This window comes from Nipponia nippon, unplaced genomic scaffold (genome assembly GCF_047370975.1).
Source record: "Nipponia nippon isolate SJK-2023a ecotype South Korea unplaced genomic scaffold, ASM4737097v1 scaffold_10, whole genome shotgun sequence".
NCBI classification, from domain to species: Eukaryota; Metazoa; Chordata; class Aves; order Pelecaniformes; family Threskiornithidae; genus Nipponia; species Nipponia nippon.
In genome coordinates, this window is record NW_028262291.1 from 24,211,693 (window position 1) to 24,231,013 (window position 19,321).

Consider the following 19,321-nt stretch of genomic DNA (forward strand, 5'->3'; position numbering starts at 1 on the left):
CCTGTGCTGGCTATGACTAATGACTACATTGTCTCTCAAGTGTTTTTCAATAACTCCCAGAATAAACTTCTCAATAATTTTACCAGGCACTGAAGTGAGACTAACAGGCCTGCGATTACCAGGTCCTTCTTTACCCTTCCTAAAAACTGGGACGTTTAGCAGCTTCCATTTGAGTGGGACCTCTCCAGCCTCCCAAGACCATTGAGAAATAATAGAGAGAGGTCCTGCGATAACATCGGCCAGCTCTTTCAGTGCCCTGGGATGAATCCCATTGGGCCCCATAGATTTATGCACATCCAGCTGGAGCAGCAAGTTTAGGGTCGGCTGGCAGTTTATCATCCTTTCAGTCGTGGTCTTCCAACACAGGGCTCCAGGGGTCCCAAGTCCCACCATCGTTGTTAAAGACAGATGCAAAGAAGGCATAAATGTCTCTGCTTTGTCTACATCCCTGTTTGTGAGGTGACCAAACTCATCAAGTAACGGAGCAATGTTATCTCTGATGCTCATTTTGCTGTTAACATATTTTTGTTGCCCTTCACAGCGCTAGCCTGCTTGAACTCTATTGAAGCTTTGGCTGCATGAATTTTCTCCCTACAGTGGCAAACAGCATCTCTGTAGTCCTCCCATGTCACTTGTCCTTGCTTCCAATGTCTATACACTTTCCTTTTCCACCTAAGTTCTAGAAGAAGATCCCGGCTCAGCCAAGCTGGCCTTCTGCCCCAGTTGCTTGACTTCCAACACTTTGGAATTGCCTGCTCTTGCACTCTTAAGAGATGGCTCTTAAAAAGTGACCAGCATTCATGGGCCCCAATACCTTCAAAAGCAGATTCCCAGGGGACCTTACCAACTAGCTCCTTCAGCAGCCCAAAGTCTGCTCTCCCCATATCCAGGGTTGAAGTTTTGCTGGCAGTTTTTCTCCTATCACCAGTGATTTGAAACTTCAGTACTTCATGGTCCCTGTGATCAAGACAGCCACCAATCACCACCTCACCCATGAATCCCTCTCTGTTTACAAACAACAAATCCAGGAGAGAACCTTTCCTAGTTGGCTCCCTTAGTATCTGCACCAAGAAGTTATCTTCAATATGTTTCAGAAATTTCCTGGACCTGTTTGTGTCCACTGTATGATATTCCTAGTTGACATCTGGGAAGTTAAAATCAACCATAAGGACAAGGGCAGTTGATCTAGAGATATCCCTTAATTCCTTGTAGAATAATTCATTGGTGTCGTCGTCATGGCTGGGTGGTTGGTAGTAGACTCCCACAACATCCACTTTATTTGCTTTCCCCTTCATCCTTACCCAGAGGCTCTCAACCATTTGTTGCTAACTGTAAGCACCATACAATTCAACTCCTCCCTTTACATACAGTGCCATCCCCCCACATCGCCTGCCCTGCCTATCCCTCCTGAAGAGCCTATAACCATCCATCACAGCACACCAGTCACAGGAATCATCCCACCAGGTTTTGCTTATGCCAATGATGTTGTAGCTCTGGGACTGGGCCAAAGCTTCTAGCTTCTCTTGTTTATTCCTCATGCTGTACACGTTACTATAAAGACACTTCAAATGTGCTCCAGTGTACTCAGTACATTGTGGAGCACACTGAAGAACCTTGCTAGCACACTGTCCCTCAAACATTGGCATGCCACCCCCAGGTTTATCTCTAGCAAGCTTGGTTTTATCCCTTTCCCTGTTCAAATCTAGTTTAAAGCTCTTTCAATGAGCCCTGCTAACTCTTGTGCAAAGATCCTTTTCCCCCTTTGAGAAAGGATTATTACAAAAGCATCAACAAAGAAACATTACAGAACTTCCATGACAGTCTACCCATTTTATATGTAGAAAAATGCACCCAAGAAGACACCTGAAACACAGCTAGGGACTGATGCCAGATCCTCTGGATCTCAGACCAGTTCCAATCATAAGCAAGCTATTCTTGTCTTTTGTTTACAGTAAATTACATAAAACCAATCGGTGCAATATTTTGTAAAGACTACTGGACCCTCATCAACAAAAAGCCATGTTAACTCATTTCTTCTACATAACAGAAAACCAAATTAGGTCTGGAGAACCTAGGCTGAAGTGATTAGCAACAACTTTGAGTGGAAGAGTCTTGAAAAGCAGATTATAAACTGAAAACTATCACCATTTGTATAAATGCAGGAGGTAAGACCTATGCTTACTCTCCTATATCAAACCTTTCTTCTGTCACAAATGTATTTATAACTTCTCCCAGGTAACAAAGTAGTTTCTATTCTTTCTGGATGGGAAGGCTTTAGACTCTTTACCATAGCTACAGGTTATATAAAGACATAACTCTCAGTAATGTTATATGAGTGCAGATTAGCCTGTTTTCTGGCAGCTGCCAAGCCTGGTGAAGCATGGAAGCAATTTACGGCAGTGGAATCTCTGAATGGTTTTAATTAATGAATGCCAGGGAGCTGGAGGGAGGTCAACAGCAACAAAAAGGAAGGTATTTCCCAGAGATATTTGAAAGCCTAACCTAGTACTCAACCAGCCAAAACATCTATATTCCTGAGCAAAGAAAAAAGCTTTCCTAATTAAATGATGTTTTGTGCTTTTTTGGTGTCTCATGAGATATGGGAATAGATCCTTATGAAAAATTTTGCATCAAAAATCCCATTTTGTTTTCCATCACTGTGATTTTCCATTGTTAATATTCTTACACTCTGAATATATTAAGGCATATTAATAAATGAAAGCAGCAAGTGAGCCTGTCAGATATTTCATAAAGTACCATAGGAAATGATTGGTTTAGGATGAGTGGACAAAATCTGTTTGCTCAGCAAACTTAATTTTAGCTTAGGACCAATAAATGTGTGCATAGCATGGACATACTGAAAGTTAACTGGGCTCAGAAATACACCATATAGCTGAGCTTTTGGGACAGCAGAGAAACTTAATGTTCTGGTACTTCATGGCTCAACTCTACCTCTTAACATAAGGAAGAAGCATTACAGTTATGCCAAGGGATGGCAGATATTTAGTTTTCACATTCTCTTCGTCTTCTGAAATGCTACCAACAAAAATATCCATAGTTAAGGCTTCAGGGGAGAAAGAGAGTCTCCACAAACACAATAGTTAAGCCTGGAAGGTGAGATTGAAATAAACCAACCAAACAAGTTTATGTATAGTTAAAAATAAAGCCATTAACACTCCCTGTGAAACAACATTTTATTATGCTAAATTGTTATATGGCTGATAAGCTGGCATTTGCATGAGTTTTAAGTCCTATAAGGAATTTCATGGAAAGTTACTGTAAACTTGTGATTTGTGTTCTCTAACAGGTCCACAGGAAGACAAGAAAAGCCCTGTAAGATATACCCTCCAAATTCTCCCTCACACAGGAAAGGGAATTGAAACTCAGTGCAATTTAAGAAGCTCTTGAAAGACTTTCAGGAGACTCTGTATGAACACTCAGACAGCATCAAAGATATGTGCTCCCATTCCTTACCAGTTTTCTGCCATGTATTCCAGCCATGATATCCCTGGAGCCTGAAAAGCTGACTGCATGACAATATCCTAGCATGAATTACCTTTTCGGTAGTTTTACCGTCTTGGGAGGTGATGCTTCTCCTCGTTTCCCAAACTAGCCCTGGACCTTCTCATCCTACTAGCCCATTGAAGATTGTTCCACAGAGCTGCCTGGACCCCCCCACAGAATCCACCCTGTGGAAGAAACAAATATTGAGAAACTATGATGCAGCAATTAAATTTTCTAGAGCCATAATTTGAAGACACTGGGAGAGAATAACTAAAGTAGATTAAAACATGCTATAGAGATGTCATTACATTATCTAAGAACGGAGGGGAGTTGTAGGATTATAGTATTCCCTCAATGTACTTGTATGTATAATACAGCTGCTGAAGGCACAGTTAATTTCAAGAAGACTTTAAGACACAAATATAAGGAGAGATTTCAAAGGCAGCAATTAATCAATAATGTGATCACCTAATCTTGCATATGAAAACCTTGCCTGTTGGAAATGCCTGTATTTTTGCATGCTTAGCAGCAATAGGGAGGTGGTGTGTGTTACTGCTATATTTCTGTAATGAGTAGCTTCATCATACACTATACAGGGTATGGTGGTAGAAATTAGGTCTTTCCCAGTCATTAGCAACAGTGAAATACAGACACCTCTTGAGGGCAAGGTATACCTTCCAGCATTGGGAACTTCCTTCATTTAGAGCCTTATATGTACATTGTGGTAAAAAAGAAAATTGGACAAAAGTTAAAAATTAATTATGCTGCTAAATCGTTTTCAAGTTACAGCCTGGATATAATGCACCAAGTTCCTGTTTCAGTCAATGAATAAATAAACATTAGAAATAATAATCATACAGATAATTTTGCACCTTGAAAACACTGATAGGAATGAGATATAAAACAGGCCTTTTATTTCAAATCTTTTAAAAACATTGCTCATTTACTAAAGAAAAACAAATTCTACTGTCTCTTGTTTATGACAAAAAACAATTGAGTAAATGGTGACATCAGATAACCCATAAGTCATTGATTCTGTTTTTCAAAAACCTGCCTGCTTTCTATTCCTTTGGCCTTGGCTGCCTAGCAACCTCCACAGAGCTTACTTAGTCTACACTAATTCTGGAGAGTTTTCATTTACATATTTATTTATGAGAATGTCTATAAGGAGGATACAGAAACAAAGAGCTGTTCATTCCTTCCTTCTAACACTGGACTCCAAACATGTCGCCTCAGTGTCTCAGTGAAGGATACGGTCCTTGGTTTTGCAAAGAGAGGTACCTATCTCCTTGAAATGGCTTGGGAACTGAGCAAATCCCACTTTCCATGAGACAAAAGCTGAGTCTCTGTAGGAAGCTCCTGATGTAAGACGCATAGGATATTTCTTCCCCTCCCAGTTGATTTGATTCTTTGATAAGCTTTTTCACCCTGAAATACTAGGTGTTTATGTAAGTCTCCTGTTTTCATGCCGCCTGGAGCTTTTACTTAAGATAAATCATAGAATCATTTAGGTTGGAAAAACCTTTAAGATCATCAAGTCCAACCGTTAACCTAGCACTGCCAAGGCCACCACTAAACCATGTCCTCAAGCACTACATCTACACGTCTTTTCAACAGCTCCAGGGGATGGCGACTCAACCACTTCCCTGGACAGACTGTTCCAGTGCCTGACTACCCTTTCGGTGAAGGAATTTTTCCTAGTATCCAAACTAAACCTCCCCTGGCACAACTTGAGGCCATTTCCTCTTGTCCTATCACTTGTTACTAGGGAGAAGAGACCGACCCCCACCTCACTACAACCTCCTGTCAGATAGTTGTACAGAGCAATAAGGTCTCCCCTCAGCCTCCTCTTCTCCAGACTAAACAACCCCAGCTCCCTCAGCCGCTCCTTGTAAGACTTGTGCTCTAGACCCTTTGCCAACTTCATTGCCCTCCTTTGGACGCGCTCCAGCACCTCGATGTCCTTCTTGTAGTGAGGGGCCCAAAACTGAACACAGTACTCAAGGCACGGCCTCACCAGTGCCAAGTACAGGGGCACTATCACTTCCCTAGTCCTGCTGGCCACACTATTCCTGATACAAGCCAGGATGCTGTTGGCCCTCTTGGCCACCTGGGCACACTGCTGGCTCATATTCAGGTGGCTATTGACTAACACTCCTAGGTCCTTTTCTGCCAGGCAGCTTTCTAGCCACTCTTCCCCAAGCCTGTAGCATTGCCTGGGGTTGTTGTGACCCAAGTGCAGGACCTGGCACTTAGCCTTGGTGAACCTCATACAGCTGGCCCCAGCCCATCAATCCAGCCTGTCCAGAGCCCTCTGTAGAGCCTTCCTACCCTTCAGCAGATCAACACTCCCGGCCAACGTGGTGTCATCTGCAAACTTACTGAGGGTGCACTCAATCCCCTCGTCCAGATCATTAACGAAGATACTAAACAGGACCGTCCCCAATACTGAGCCCTGGGGAACACCACTTGTGACCAGCTGCAAACTGGATTTAATTCCATTCACCACCACTCTTTGGGCCTGGCCATCCAGCCAGTTTTTTACCCAGCAAAGAGTATGCCCATCCAAGCCATGAGGAACCAGTTTCTCAAGGAGAATGCTGTGGGTGACAGTGCCAAAGGCTTTACTAAAGTCCAGGTAGACAACATTCACAGCCTTCCCCTCATCCACTAAGCAGGTCACCTTGTTATGGAAGGAGATCAGGTTAGTGAAGCAGGACCTGCCTTTCATAAACCCATGCTGACTGGGCCCAATCACCTGGTTGTCCTGTACGTGCCATGTGATGGCGCTCAGGATGATCTGCTCCGTAACCTTGCCCAGCGCCAAGGTCAGGCTGACAGGCCTGTAGTTCCCCAGATCCTCCTTCTGACCCTTCTTGTAGAGGCGCGTCACATTAGCTAACTTCCAGTCATCTGGGACCTCCCCGGTTGACCAGGACTGCTGATAAATGATGGAAAGTGGCTTGGTGAGCACTTCTGCCAGCTCCCTCAGTACCCTTGGGGTGGATCCCATCTGGCCTCATAGACTTGTGCACGTCTAAGTGGTGTAGCAGGTCGCTAACCATTTCCCCTTGGATTATGGGGGCTTTCTTCTGCTCCCTGTCCCCGTCTTCCAGCTCAGGGCGCTGGGTACCCCGAGAACAACTGGTCTGACTATTAAAGACTGAGGCAAAGAAGGCATTAAGTACCTCAGGCTTTTCCTCACCCTTTGTCACTATGTTTCCCCCTGCACACCCACCCCCCCAAGTCCATTTCCCCCCACCCATCCATGAAGACAGAATTTGTGCTACTGTACTTGGTCACCAGCAGTTCCTGCATCATCCAAGCACTGGAGGGAAATGGAGATTAAAACTGATCTCCTGCTGTGTCTGTGACTCAAAGCAGGACAGTTTGGAAGTTATGGATGGGACAACTTATTATAATGAGTAGTTTGAAACTGGATATGGACTGTCTCTCCCTGAACCAGCCATCAGCTTGTCGTGGAAGAGTCTATTTCCTCAGGGTCTTTTTTCTTTTACTATTACTGCAAAATTGAGGATGTCACGGAAAATATCCCTATGCTACATAAAAAAATAGTTGTTTTCTTGCCAATTCTATTCAAACAGCACTTTGCAAATACTTTATGCCGTGATCAACACAGCCTTCTCCTCCAATCAGAAAGCAAAAGAAAAAAAAAAAAAAAAGAGAGAGAAAGAGATAATCAAAGATGTGTCCTGAAGATCCTAACAGACTCTTCTAAATGATGTGGTAAAGGCATGCCAAGTGTTCATAGCTTGCAGTCACATGGCGGTGATATGGTTTTTGTGTCTCACTACTTCTGACTCCTGAACTTATATGGAAAAGTTTCCATTTACTTCTGGATCAAACTGAAGCCTGAAACATAACAAATGAATGTGTCTTGAGACATAGCAATATGCCTTGATCACTTCACTACATTTCTTTCTGATTAAGGTGATCTGTAGCTGTGTTTTGTCATTAAGGAACACACAGGGAATCTGTGACAGAACATGAACCTGAAACCAGATCTCCTAACTTCCACTTTCTGTTTCTTACCACCAGAGCTATATACATAAAGATAAGGTTGTTTTAAACATGACAAGAATTGTAGGATTATGGAAGCATTTGTAAATCTTGGTGTTTACATATACTTAGGCATCAATATTAACTTATCCCAAATTTAATAGTATGAAGTAAATACATTTTTAAAAACATCTCCTTAATATTGTAACAGGAAACAAAAAATATATTGGATGGTATATCGGTGTCCAATGAAATAAAATATAAGCAACAACATGAATGATAGAAAATTATTCAAAAATAGCCTGCTTGTTAAAAGAGCTTCATTTTTCAGGGGTACTTATGAGCAGTGAAATCATCCATGGAAACTGAAACACGCAAAATGATTCATTAAACAGGAGAAAGAAAGTTACTGGGAGTAAACAGAGATCTGGGATTTCTTTTTCTATTCATGGACTCACAATAAACAATTTTCTAAGTTGCTTTACCTCCGTCATTCTACACAATAACATAAGTTTGTAGTTCCCAGCAAATCTCCCAATTTGTACTCCTGAGAGTTATTGTGATACAAATAAATTCCAAGTATAATCCAAAAGTAAGTAGTTGCTTATTGAGAAGCAGTTTCCCCATACATATGTTCATTTTTCACAGAATATGATTATTAAAGCAAAAATTGAATGTGTGGTGTTTCTCTCCCTTGCAAAGTATGATCATGATTTCATACGCTCTTCAATGTTAAGCCAAAGTTTCTGAAAATAAACGTAATGAAGAGTGCCAGAAGCATAGACTCACATGTCTGTTTCTCACTTATTTTTGTGAGAAGTCTGTTTTTAATAACTTCAAGAACATGTAAATAGGCAACAGAAGAGAAAGAATTTTTTTCATGCATTTTTATAAAAAATTGTTTTAATAGGCTTTCCTACAGAAGGAATAAAATGGGAATTGTACCAAAGCAGCTACCAAAGGAAATCTTTTGGAAACAAGTGAAAACTAGAGAAAATGAAGTCTCTTCAGATATACTGAAAAATAAGTTCCAAGCAGTCTCACCCTAAATTTCAAAGACTATAATTAGGTACTAAATCTACTACATTTACACTGGAAAATCTCACCTGCCATGCTTTTATGCTTACAAAAGAAGAGGTATACCAAAAAGACTGATTTTAGTTTTCTGGATATGGACTATAACAAAATGAGATGTTAAAGAAGGTTTGGACAAAGGACGTTAAAAGGAAAATGAATTTTTAGTAAGAAAAAGATGAAAGGAATATTATTGTTAATATAAAAGTATAATCTTTACTTGAATATCTCACCAAGAATTGCAAGAAAACAATCAATAGTCCAATGCTTACCTCCTCATTTCAAGTGCACTGATTTTACTTCAGACTTATGCCAGTAACTGATCAAAATTTGGCCTAAAATCTTTAAATATTTTCTAAAAATTTATTATGGCAATAAGTAACACAAACTCATTGCAGTTATAATCAGGCTTTAGTAGTTGTTCTCACAGCAGTTATTTTGTATAGATTTCAAAGGGACGAAAAAAAGCAGTAAAAGGAAGACTTATTAAAGAAAAAATAAACACAGTAGCATGTGCTACCATGATAAATAGTAAATAAAATAAATAAGGAGAAGAGAATAGAGAGCTACACATTTCCTGCTATTTTTAAAAAATATCACTAACAGGGTAGTATTCAACTGCCAAAAGAAAGGAGGTTATTTTAGATACTCTGTGTTACTACGTATGGCCCTGATTTGCCATGTCAGAAGAGCATAGGTTTCTTGTAGATCCTATGTCTTATCTGCCTTCTCCTGTGGAAGTCTTGGACACCCTAGGACATATGAAATAGCTTTAGATGCTTTTATTTATGAATCCGAATCACTTGCAAGCTGTTAGTAAAAATGTGTGTGAGTCCTGGGTATTTACATGTTAGGTAACGAGTAACGGTAAAGTTAATAAAACAGGAAAATTGCAGTGTGTTATGTCCACATAAGACTTTCAACAGTCCCAGAAGGTACAGAGAGAAAGTGCTATTCCAGACAGCTTCTTAAACAAAGAAAGATATCTTTATACAAATTCTGTACTACCAGTAAATATGAAGAAGTTAAGTTAAATTTCACCTCTGAATAACTGCTGACTCACTGTGCAATAAAACTAACTACTGGTGTTTTCTTGGTGATTTGAAAAGGCGTTCTTGCCGGTTTTCATTCCCTTCAGTTGTTGACATGTTCTGCTATTTCAGAGCTCTATTTTATTTTATATGCTTATCAGAATAGAACTTTTTTACACTAAGGAATTGGCCAAACCTCCATAAACCTTGATTATTTATTGCAAGGTTATAACTACATTTTTTCTTGATCTTTTAGTTTACTAAAATTCTGAGTAAGGATTTCCTCCTCAGGGAAATTCTACATGAGACCTATAATTTCTGTGTATACTGCACTTCTCATTTGTCTTCTTTCAGGAATGCCAGATGGAAACAAAACAAAGAATAGTTGCATATCTGGTATGCTAATATTCTTATACTTCTGTATTTGAGTTAAGCAGGTGGAGATTAGGTAATTCTGCATAGCTATCTCTCCAAAACAAGTTGAGTTAAGGTATAAATATCAATTTCTAAAATCATATTCTCAGCTTTTCTGTGTGATCTGCTACAACAAAGAAATTCACTCATATACTTATATTATTGATTGGAAATGTTTTTGTACATCTAATCAATAAACAAGTTAATCCGTGTTGAACCAATCTTCTAGACTATTTGTCTTATTCAGCCTAACTAATACAAAGCTGTGAGTAATTAATTTGAGAGCAACAATACAGTGTGAAAAACAGGTCTAGTGTCTTTTTAATGTAAGTGTCTGTGTGTGCATTAATAAACACAAAATGTCATTAAAAATATGTTCCCCTGCCAATATTCTCCCCATTTTATGATGTTATATTGACTACTAATAATAGTCTCCAGATACTCACCTGACAAATGGCTGTTTAATTTATTTTTTAATATGAAAGATAAATACATATTTTTGTGCTGTAGACACAAATATAGAGATTGAAGTGAAGAACATTTGATAGTGTCACCTAGCATTTTAATTACAGCAAAAAAAAAAAATTAATGCCAACTTCATCAACGGCTAAATTTAGTGTGGCTGAAATGAAACAGAGAATGGGCCAGAGAGAAAAAAGTGAATCTTAGGTGAAAAACCAACTCATGTTGTCTACAATGCACTAGGACGAGTGCTACTGAATTCTACCAAACTCTAAGTTTTAGACTTAGATTTTCCCTCCCTACTAGGGTATCTGATATAGTTTCAGCTTAGCAATAATTTTAAGGAGTTTTGCCATACCATAATGTAGGATCGTCAGAGGAGTAGACAAGGATCATTATCTCTGCAAAAAAGGAAGATGACAGCCTTAAAAGACCAAGAGCCATAGAAAAATTCAGAAAGCAATTTTGAGTTCCAGAGCCCTGTTTTAATCATAGAAAGACACAAGTTCATTTTTTTTGAGAAGCATCTAAAAATGTTGGGTTTTCTTTTGAAAACTAAAACTAAAATTCTATTAATAATTATATTATTATTAATAATTATTAATTATTATCATAAAGTAAGTCAATTATTCCTACTTTCTATGAAATACTATTCCTCTGCTGGTTTATATGTTACTTATCTCATCATTTTAGGAATTTTTTATCTACTTAATGCCCAGTTCCTAGAGTTTTCGATCATTAATTCAAAGTGAATTTATGAAAATCAAAAACAAAGCACGGAAGCCAACAGCTTGACAGGAGCTACAGGATGACCCTACTCACTAGTTCATGTGGTCAATTCCTGGTCATAATGCATTTCCCAAGTCAGAGAGGTTCCAAATACAGAGCGTTTCAAATATATTAATAATGCAAAAGACCTACACCATTATTTAATCTGTTTTCTGCCCTTTGTACCCTCAAGGTATTGCAAAAAAAGGTAACATCACTTGCTAGTGTTACACATGGAGAGAAAAATCTTCCCTGATGTATCAAAAAGAAATATTTTCAAAGATGCCTGCTTTTCAGCTGATGGATTTCCTTCGGAAGGGTATTATTTGTCTTATGTTAATGAAGAAAATTATTTGTCTTATACTATATATGCATACCTACACATCATTGTTATACCTGGGAGAATAATTCCATGAAAGGGAAGTCTTCTCAGAAATTCACAAGATTGCATAGCAAAGGGATAGCAATGAACTACATTCAATAGGTACTGCAGAGAAATAACTAAATATTCATGCTTTTGCCAACTCAGAATAAACAGTGGAGCCCTATTTATCAAGAATAATACAACTTCAGTTGATAGCTAACTGTTTAACTTAATGAATCATTTGGACATCCAGGGATTATATGATAATAATTTTTCTGCACAAAAGACTCATTATGAAATTAACAGGAGAGGCAAACTAGAACTCAGATAGTTATACTCTGGAAGTAAATATGACTTCACTTATCTGGTGGAACTACTGTGTGGGACATCTGTGGAGTAATTCCAGTTCCACCCAACAGAGGGAGAGATGCTCATACCACAACTGTACATCTCATTATAAAACACACCTATGCAGTCATTATGATGATATGAATCCTTGCTAAATTGATCGAATGATTGCCATAGGGCAACACACAAAAATAGTTTACCTTTAAGACATTATACATATTGTCCAGCAGTCATGCATGAAGCATATTGTTTCCTGAATTTGTAAATTTGTGGCAAAATACACATTTTAAGAAGAATATTAATGAAGTGTTAAGCTGTATTTAGTAATATCAATCTCAGAGAGCAAAATCCTTAGATGTTGGTTTTCAATAAGATTTGTATTGGGTCTAGTAGAACTAAAATCTCATTTTCAACCTATAGTAATTTACTATACTATCAACACATCCTCATATATGATACAAAAAATGCTCTCCTTATGAAATGTTCACAATGTTGAATCCATAGATCATATGAAAGTATACACAACTTGGATTTCAAAGGGAGTTTTATATACTATTTGTTAAATGAGAGCTTGTTGCCTTTAATAAACAAGCAAGTAAGAAAATACAAGAGTGTGCGAAGTAAAAGCACTGATAAGAACATCAACAGTGTGACACTAGCTAGTTGCATGTATTACATCTAAACTAATTTCTAAGTTTATATGAAAAGACGTGAATATAAGGTGGAGACTGACAAGCAGGGATTGATGCATAACTGATACTCCCTGCAACATATTGAGCAGAAATCACTGAAGCTTTTGTTACTGGGAGGTGCAATGCACTGTTACCTGCAAAAGAACACGGAACAATCCTGAAATTGTTATTGAAAACTGAAAAGAAAAAAAAAAATCCACAAAACAATCAGTGTAAAGCCATTAGAGATTATAGATCAAAAGATTTTCATTGAGTGCTATTGCAACAGTGTAGTCTACTGGTATACAGAAAAGCAGTTAAAAATATCAGTTGCTTTCCTGTCCGTAAATTGTTCATAAAAGAATGACGTATATCTCTGCTAATAATGATGTTTTCAACATTTTTCCAAAATTAAATATAACTAAAAATAATGAAAAACTATACATTGACAGATTGATTATGTGTGATTGGTCATGTAGGTGACATAGTACAATGTTGGTGGTTCAGAATGGATGATCCAGCTTTAACAGATGGAAACAGGACAGAAAAGTCTCTGAACATTTTTGGGAAAAGAAACTGGGGCTTTAGACCTGAAAAGAACATCAAAATCCTTTTCTTTCCTCTAAAAAGGACATGATTTGGAAATGACCTCCAATTTAAAATTAGTTCTATTCCCTGAGAAGGGTAAGAAGGGAATAGTTACCACATCTCTACCCAGGATGTTTGCTTTCTTCCTGTTATACTGATTACCATGATGTGAAAAATGTTATCATTTCCAGCTCAACACCACAGTCTTCAAAAATTGCCAAAGGCAGATTCATGCAAAAGAAGTATGCACACAAGCATAATGAAACAAACTGATAGAAAATGGCACAAACATAATGAAAGGCAGAGCTGAAATTTTTGAAAATACTATCTTCACTATCTGCCTAGCTTTATGAGTTCTCATTAAGATATACAGACTCAACTTGTAAATTTTTATCTCTAGAAAATGCAATGCCCTAATATATAGGCATTTTCCGATTGTAAATTTGGAATCAAGTAAAGTTAGCATCTAGTAGGCCTTATAAAGTCTCATAGCAGACTTAAGACATTGCAAGCAGGTTATCTGGTTCAGCCTTTTAGAAACTTTGGAAGCAGAATTTTACCATCCAGAGTATTAATTTATATTTTCTGTGAATGACAGCTGTACCTGAATTTTCTATACATTAATGCCCGCTTTTTTGATTACAAATGAAGAACTGCGATACTTGCAGGAATGTCCTCATTTTTTTCTTCGTATTTTTATTCTACACTTATATTTAGTCTGTCTGCCTTTTTAGATCCAGTGCAATCCATGTGTAATAATCCATGAAAATTCTGATTAAGATAATTAAAAGTCTGCGCTACCAACACATCCTAGGGAACTAAGCTGGTTATTTAAAGGACCAGGAGTGCAAACATTCTTCTTTTGCATGTAGTCTAGTGGTTAAAGTATTTGCAAGGAAATAGGGAAACTCAGTTTGATTCCTGCTTCAGCTTAATGCGCTGAACTTCAGCTCTTCCAGAAAAGAAGTCTATTTGTTAGACTTCATAGGCCTGAAGCAGAGCCACGTTTGCTAGCTATGTAAAACTTCCAGGGCTAGAAGGAAAGAAAGGAGCACACAGGTTGGAGATTCAGCTTTGAAAAGGTAGTACTGGGTTCTGGTTCCTTTATTTATTAATTTATTAATACTTTTGTAACCAGACCATACAAAAGGTACAAGCCCTTCAAGACCAGTAACCCGAAGCTGGTCTGGAAATCAATTCTAGTCTTTACAGTCTACGTTAGATATTGTTCACAAGAGTATTTCAAAGACCTGAAAGTACCTATGGATACTAGATATAAGATATTGATTAGTATCCTGGAATACACCCCAGAAAACAACACTTATGTTCTACTTAAAAGCATACTCAAAGCATGAATACTTTTGAACAGAGTTCAAGAAGACTTTCAAGCTCAATTAAACCTACAGTAGACAAAAACCTTGCTTTTTATTCTTGGTTGCCTAGTCATACGAGAACGATGAAGAGAAGACCTCACTGAGCTCTACCATATCTTCAGTGTTTTTAACCTCCTAAAAAGACTGTTATAAATACTACCTAAATCATTATAGGCTATAAGCTTTATCACTTTTTCAATTCCTGTCTGAACTTTCATAACATTTCCTGTGAAAGGCTATTTTTATCCAAGATTAGGGAAAGTAAAAAAGAAAGAAAAAATAATCACACCTTGTGTGACTGCAGTTGTACAGGACTGTGCTGTACATGAACTCATGGGGCAATCTCTCCATTGAACAGGTAATTGTGCTGTAGACCTGCTTAACTTGTCTGGCAGTGATGAACACAGGACCAGTGGACAGAGTTCAGAACACACGGTATAAAATAAAATCTGGACCATATTTTACTCTTGTATTCAGTAACATAAGAAAATCCACAATAGCTGTACTGAAGTCCTGAGTGCAAAGAACAAGAATAAAATAATGCATCTAGGAACAAAAAGGTATGGAACTTTCCAAACCATTCAAACCACTAATTCAAATGACTATCTACATGCAGCAAAATTTCAGCAAGTTATGCAAGTATTAAAGAAGGAACCTGATTTTTGCTGTAAAAGTATCTCTATAAATGTGAAACTTAAAAACAAAAAACCCCATGATTTTTCCCCTTTCTTCAAATGCTCTCCAGAAATAAAATTTATTCCTTGGCTGAGATCTAGTATAATGAAGCCAAGTTTCAACTTGAGAAGCAGATTTTTGTACCCAAGCAATTAAAAACCCCTAAAAAACACAAACCCAACAAATTATGCTGCTATCAGACTTCAGAAATAGAAGTTCAGAGAAAATCACGTCTGTGACACATCTTTGTCTAAGACTGGTTTCAGTGGTTAAGAGAACATTCAAATTCTCTCAGGAAGAATTTCAGACCTCTTCTTTTCAGATCATTCTCCACATTTTCCCTGATACATTTCCACCAACCTGTGGCCCAGAACTCACAACTGTTGAGTTACAGCAACTCAGCTCCTGACACAATCACATGGAGAGAGGATTCCAACATATCCAGCTCTTCATCTGTTCTCTTGGCAGATGTTACATGTTATTATCTCCAAAGTCTGCATTTTCCTAAATCTATATCATGCAATCCAGTCATGAGGTGAAAACTTATATTCTGCTGACTTGCTAGTTGAGAGAGTAGCTGGAATACTTGAAACACATATCCCTAACCTATGACACAATCCCAATTTTAAATGACATTCAGGATTATTATTTTTTGTCACTGCCAAGAAGTTTAACACAATTTATGAAAGCTTGGAAATGTCAATGTTGTTGCCTTTTTATTCATATTTATTCATTAGAAAATCAACATTAAGCAAAGTAAAGAAAATGGACATCTACTTCTGGAAACCAGTTCTAGAATGAGATAGAGACTTGCAATCCCCTTGATTTCTATGCTGAAAGAATAACAAGTGCAGAGAAAGAATACTGCATTTACAAACATTCATTCAACTCTTCGCTTATCAGCTAAGGTAGTCAAGAGAAATGCCATTATACAAAATTGATGTTTGCTCCAGTAGCAAAGGGAATGAGAACAGAACATTTTATAAACTCCTCCAAGGAACTGATAAGGGATGACTGTAGTTATCTACATCAGAGCTATAGACAAGAAGCTTCTTGCTTCTTGCTAATGCCATAAGCTACCCAATCACTCCATCTCTAATGACACCCATAGGAAAATATTTTGTGGCTAAACCTTTTTCTTTTTTTTTTTTTTCCTTCCTCCTAAATATATGCTGTAAAATATTTTCTAAGGAACCACCAAATAAGTCCATATATTCCTAATTCAATTGATTCCTGACTGCTCACTTCTTTCAAAAGCTTAGAGTTGTTAGTATCTAGAAAATTTATTTTACTTTAGGCAAAAGAGTTCTCTGTTTTTGTAAAAGGAGAATGCAAGTTCTACATCGTATCTTCCTTATGTTCCAGATGATCACAGACAGCAGCACAGCAACAAATGTAACTTTCCTGAGTAGTCACAAATATGCTAAAAAATACAGCATACCTGGACTGTTACCTTGACTGACTTTTTCTACATGTGAATGACATTTTTGGAAATGAAATAATTATTGAGCTAGTCCACGGGCTTATTGCTTTTTTGTATCACACATAAAGGTAACGGTTCCTATTCCTATCCTAAGAAATATGCATAACACAGAAAGATTTTGCTGTACTGCAGACATGGCAGGGTTATTTAAGCAAATGAAAATGTCTCCTTAAAAGCTAGTTTCTTTCTGTGTTCATTTGTATCAGAGAGAAATAGAGTTAATGCTATGGTCTTATGAGTGCTTTGTGCATTCTGACAAACCAAACGAGGTTTGTCAGGAGAGGCGCTAGGCAGCATGGAACTGCTGCAATTTTACATCTCATTGATTACCACAATGGAAATTCCAAACAGTTCTCTGCTTTCCACATGATATCAAAAATACTGTTGCATACCTCAGAAAAATATGCAGGTCCTCCAGTAGAGAGAAAATGAGGAAAAACAACTTTGTTCAGCATTGTTTCCTCATGAATTTGAGTCAGGCCCATCTGACCTTTATGAAGGCTAATAACAAAGCAGTAAGGTGACACGCAATAAAGCATGTCATTCTGTGAGTAGTTCTGCAGTAGGTTACATGGAACAAAAGAGCAGTTCAATGCCCTGAGGCTTTGGGGATAGGCTTATTTTGTGGTAAGTGCATCCTGTATACTGCTGGCATTACACAGAGTATGTGTGAATGGACATGTCACAACAAACAATATTAAGAGAACAAGGACCTAACAAAGGTGGTAAGAAAATTAAGATTTATTATTACTGTCATACTGCCTCAGTCATTGACTGGTTTGATGTGCTGGAGAGGTTTTCTATTAAATGTTCAGGGGACTAATTATTTTTATTGCTATTATACAAAAATCTCAAGTCTTTCCTCTTCCCACATCTTCAGCGACTCGTTTTTGCTGGATCCAGCAGTCCCCATCCACAGAATGTTACCATGTTATAAGGGATGGACTCACATTCTAAGCACAGCAAAACAGCCCCAAAACCACACAGAATAATCTACAGTGACAGCAGTAGAAGTCTATTCTACAGAGATTGCAAGTGACATATGTAGTACCATGTGCTAAGCAAGCTGTGATAGTCACTAACCCTTTGAGGTGCCTAGCAACCTTCAGTAACATTCAGTGGGAAGAGAAGTTTTCAGCACTCTACAGAATTAAATTCCTAATAAAATTGATTACTCAGGATCAATCCTAGCAGCCCTCAATGCTCCCTAAAATCAGGTAGACCAAAGCACACTTAGCACAAAAAGAAGAGCAAGTCCTTAGGTACTTACTGCAATCACAGTGTCAAAACTACTTTAATTTAAAAAGGAAATCTCTGTATTAAAAATAATGTTGGTTTTATAGAAGTTCCACTGGACTGGTCACCAAACTGGGAATCAGAAGATCAAAGTTCTGAATTTCATCATGCCTTTCCGATATTTTAACTGTATTATATCCATATACAAAATACCTATGCCAATTCTATACATATATATACAATTCAAATACATTTTCAAAACATATACCATATAAGCAACTATTAGTGTAACGGGCAAACATAATCAATGGAGTTTGAAAAAATACAAAAATTGAAAACCAAGTTTCAGCAAGTTAATGACATCTGTGTTACTCCCACCAGGAGTATCGAGTCACAGGAAGTTGGATGCAAAAATTAAATTTGGATCACGTAAAACTAGGTCTGCATGACAAAGAAACATGCCAATCAAAAAAAGAAACAAAACTCAAATGACACTCAAATACAACCAAGGAGCCAATAAGAACTAAGCAATTGGATATGTGAAGGTAACTGCTAGTTTGATCAGTAGCAGAATAGAGAAATCTAGGAAAAGATCTCTCTCTGACCCCAAAGGCAGCTTTTGAGAATTTACAAGTGTCTGTTCCCTGCCTGAGAAGGGTATGACAAAAACAAGAGTTCACTTAGAAATGCAGTAAGTAATCTCATCCATCATCTTAAGGACACAAAAATACAAGAATAAATTTGCGTGAAAAATATCCTCTTGCATTTCTTGATCCTGTGATATAAAGCAAGACAAAGACAAAGCAAGTAAGTCTCAGAGAAATACAGTGATGTGCCAAGCCTCCTGATTCCAGTTGAAAAAACAATTTGTTAAAGTTAAGAACAAAAGTAATCTGCTAGCCAAAACCAGCAAGCATTTGCTTTTTCTGCAATAATAAGAATGTCATTCACAATAAACAGTGTGGTGTGCACAATGACATCTGTGACAACTGTTCTCACCTACTGGTTATTGGTCTGCTGAAGAGGCATTAATTCCAACAATAACACTAATGGAATCATTATCATCCTTTGGTTACATATGTATTATGATAGTAATCTATTACCTACTACTTCATGTGGTGATGCTGCTTTATAGAACATACAAAACATGCTTTTCTATTATTTCCTTTATTTTTGTACATGGCACATATATATATATATATAAATTAAACCTTATAATACCAACAGCAAGTTAAAGTTGTGAGACACAGAAGATTTAAAAGGAAAAAAAATATTAATTTTTAAATTTAAATTTATTATGACAGTTTCTA

General features: G+C 37.6%; 1 protein-coding gene across 15 annotated transcripts in view; it reads right to left on the reverse strand.

Annotated features, from left to right (window-relative positions):
- LRRC4C (leucine rich repeat containing 4C) overlaps window positions 1–19,321 on the reverse strand; it is a 582,163-nt gene that overhangs the window by 61,699 nt on the left and 501,143 nt on the right. For 11 of the 15 annotated variants that reach the window (XR_015701892.1, XM_087745991.1, XM_087745987.1 and 8 more), the window contains one exon: window positions 3,557–3,689. The exons of the other annotated variants lie outside the window; for them this stretch is intronic. The gene's annotated coding sequence lies outside the window, so the exon portion shown is untranslated. The remainder of the gene's footprint in view (window positions 1–3,556; window positions 3,690–19,321) is intronic. 15 annotated transcript variants of the gene reach the window in all.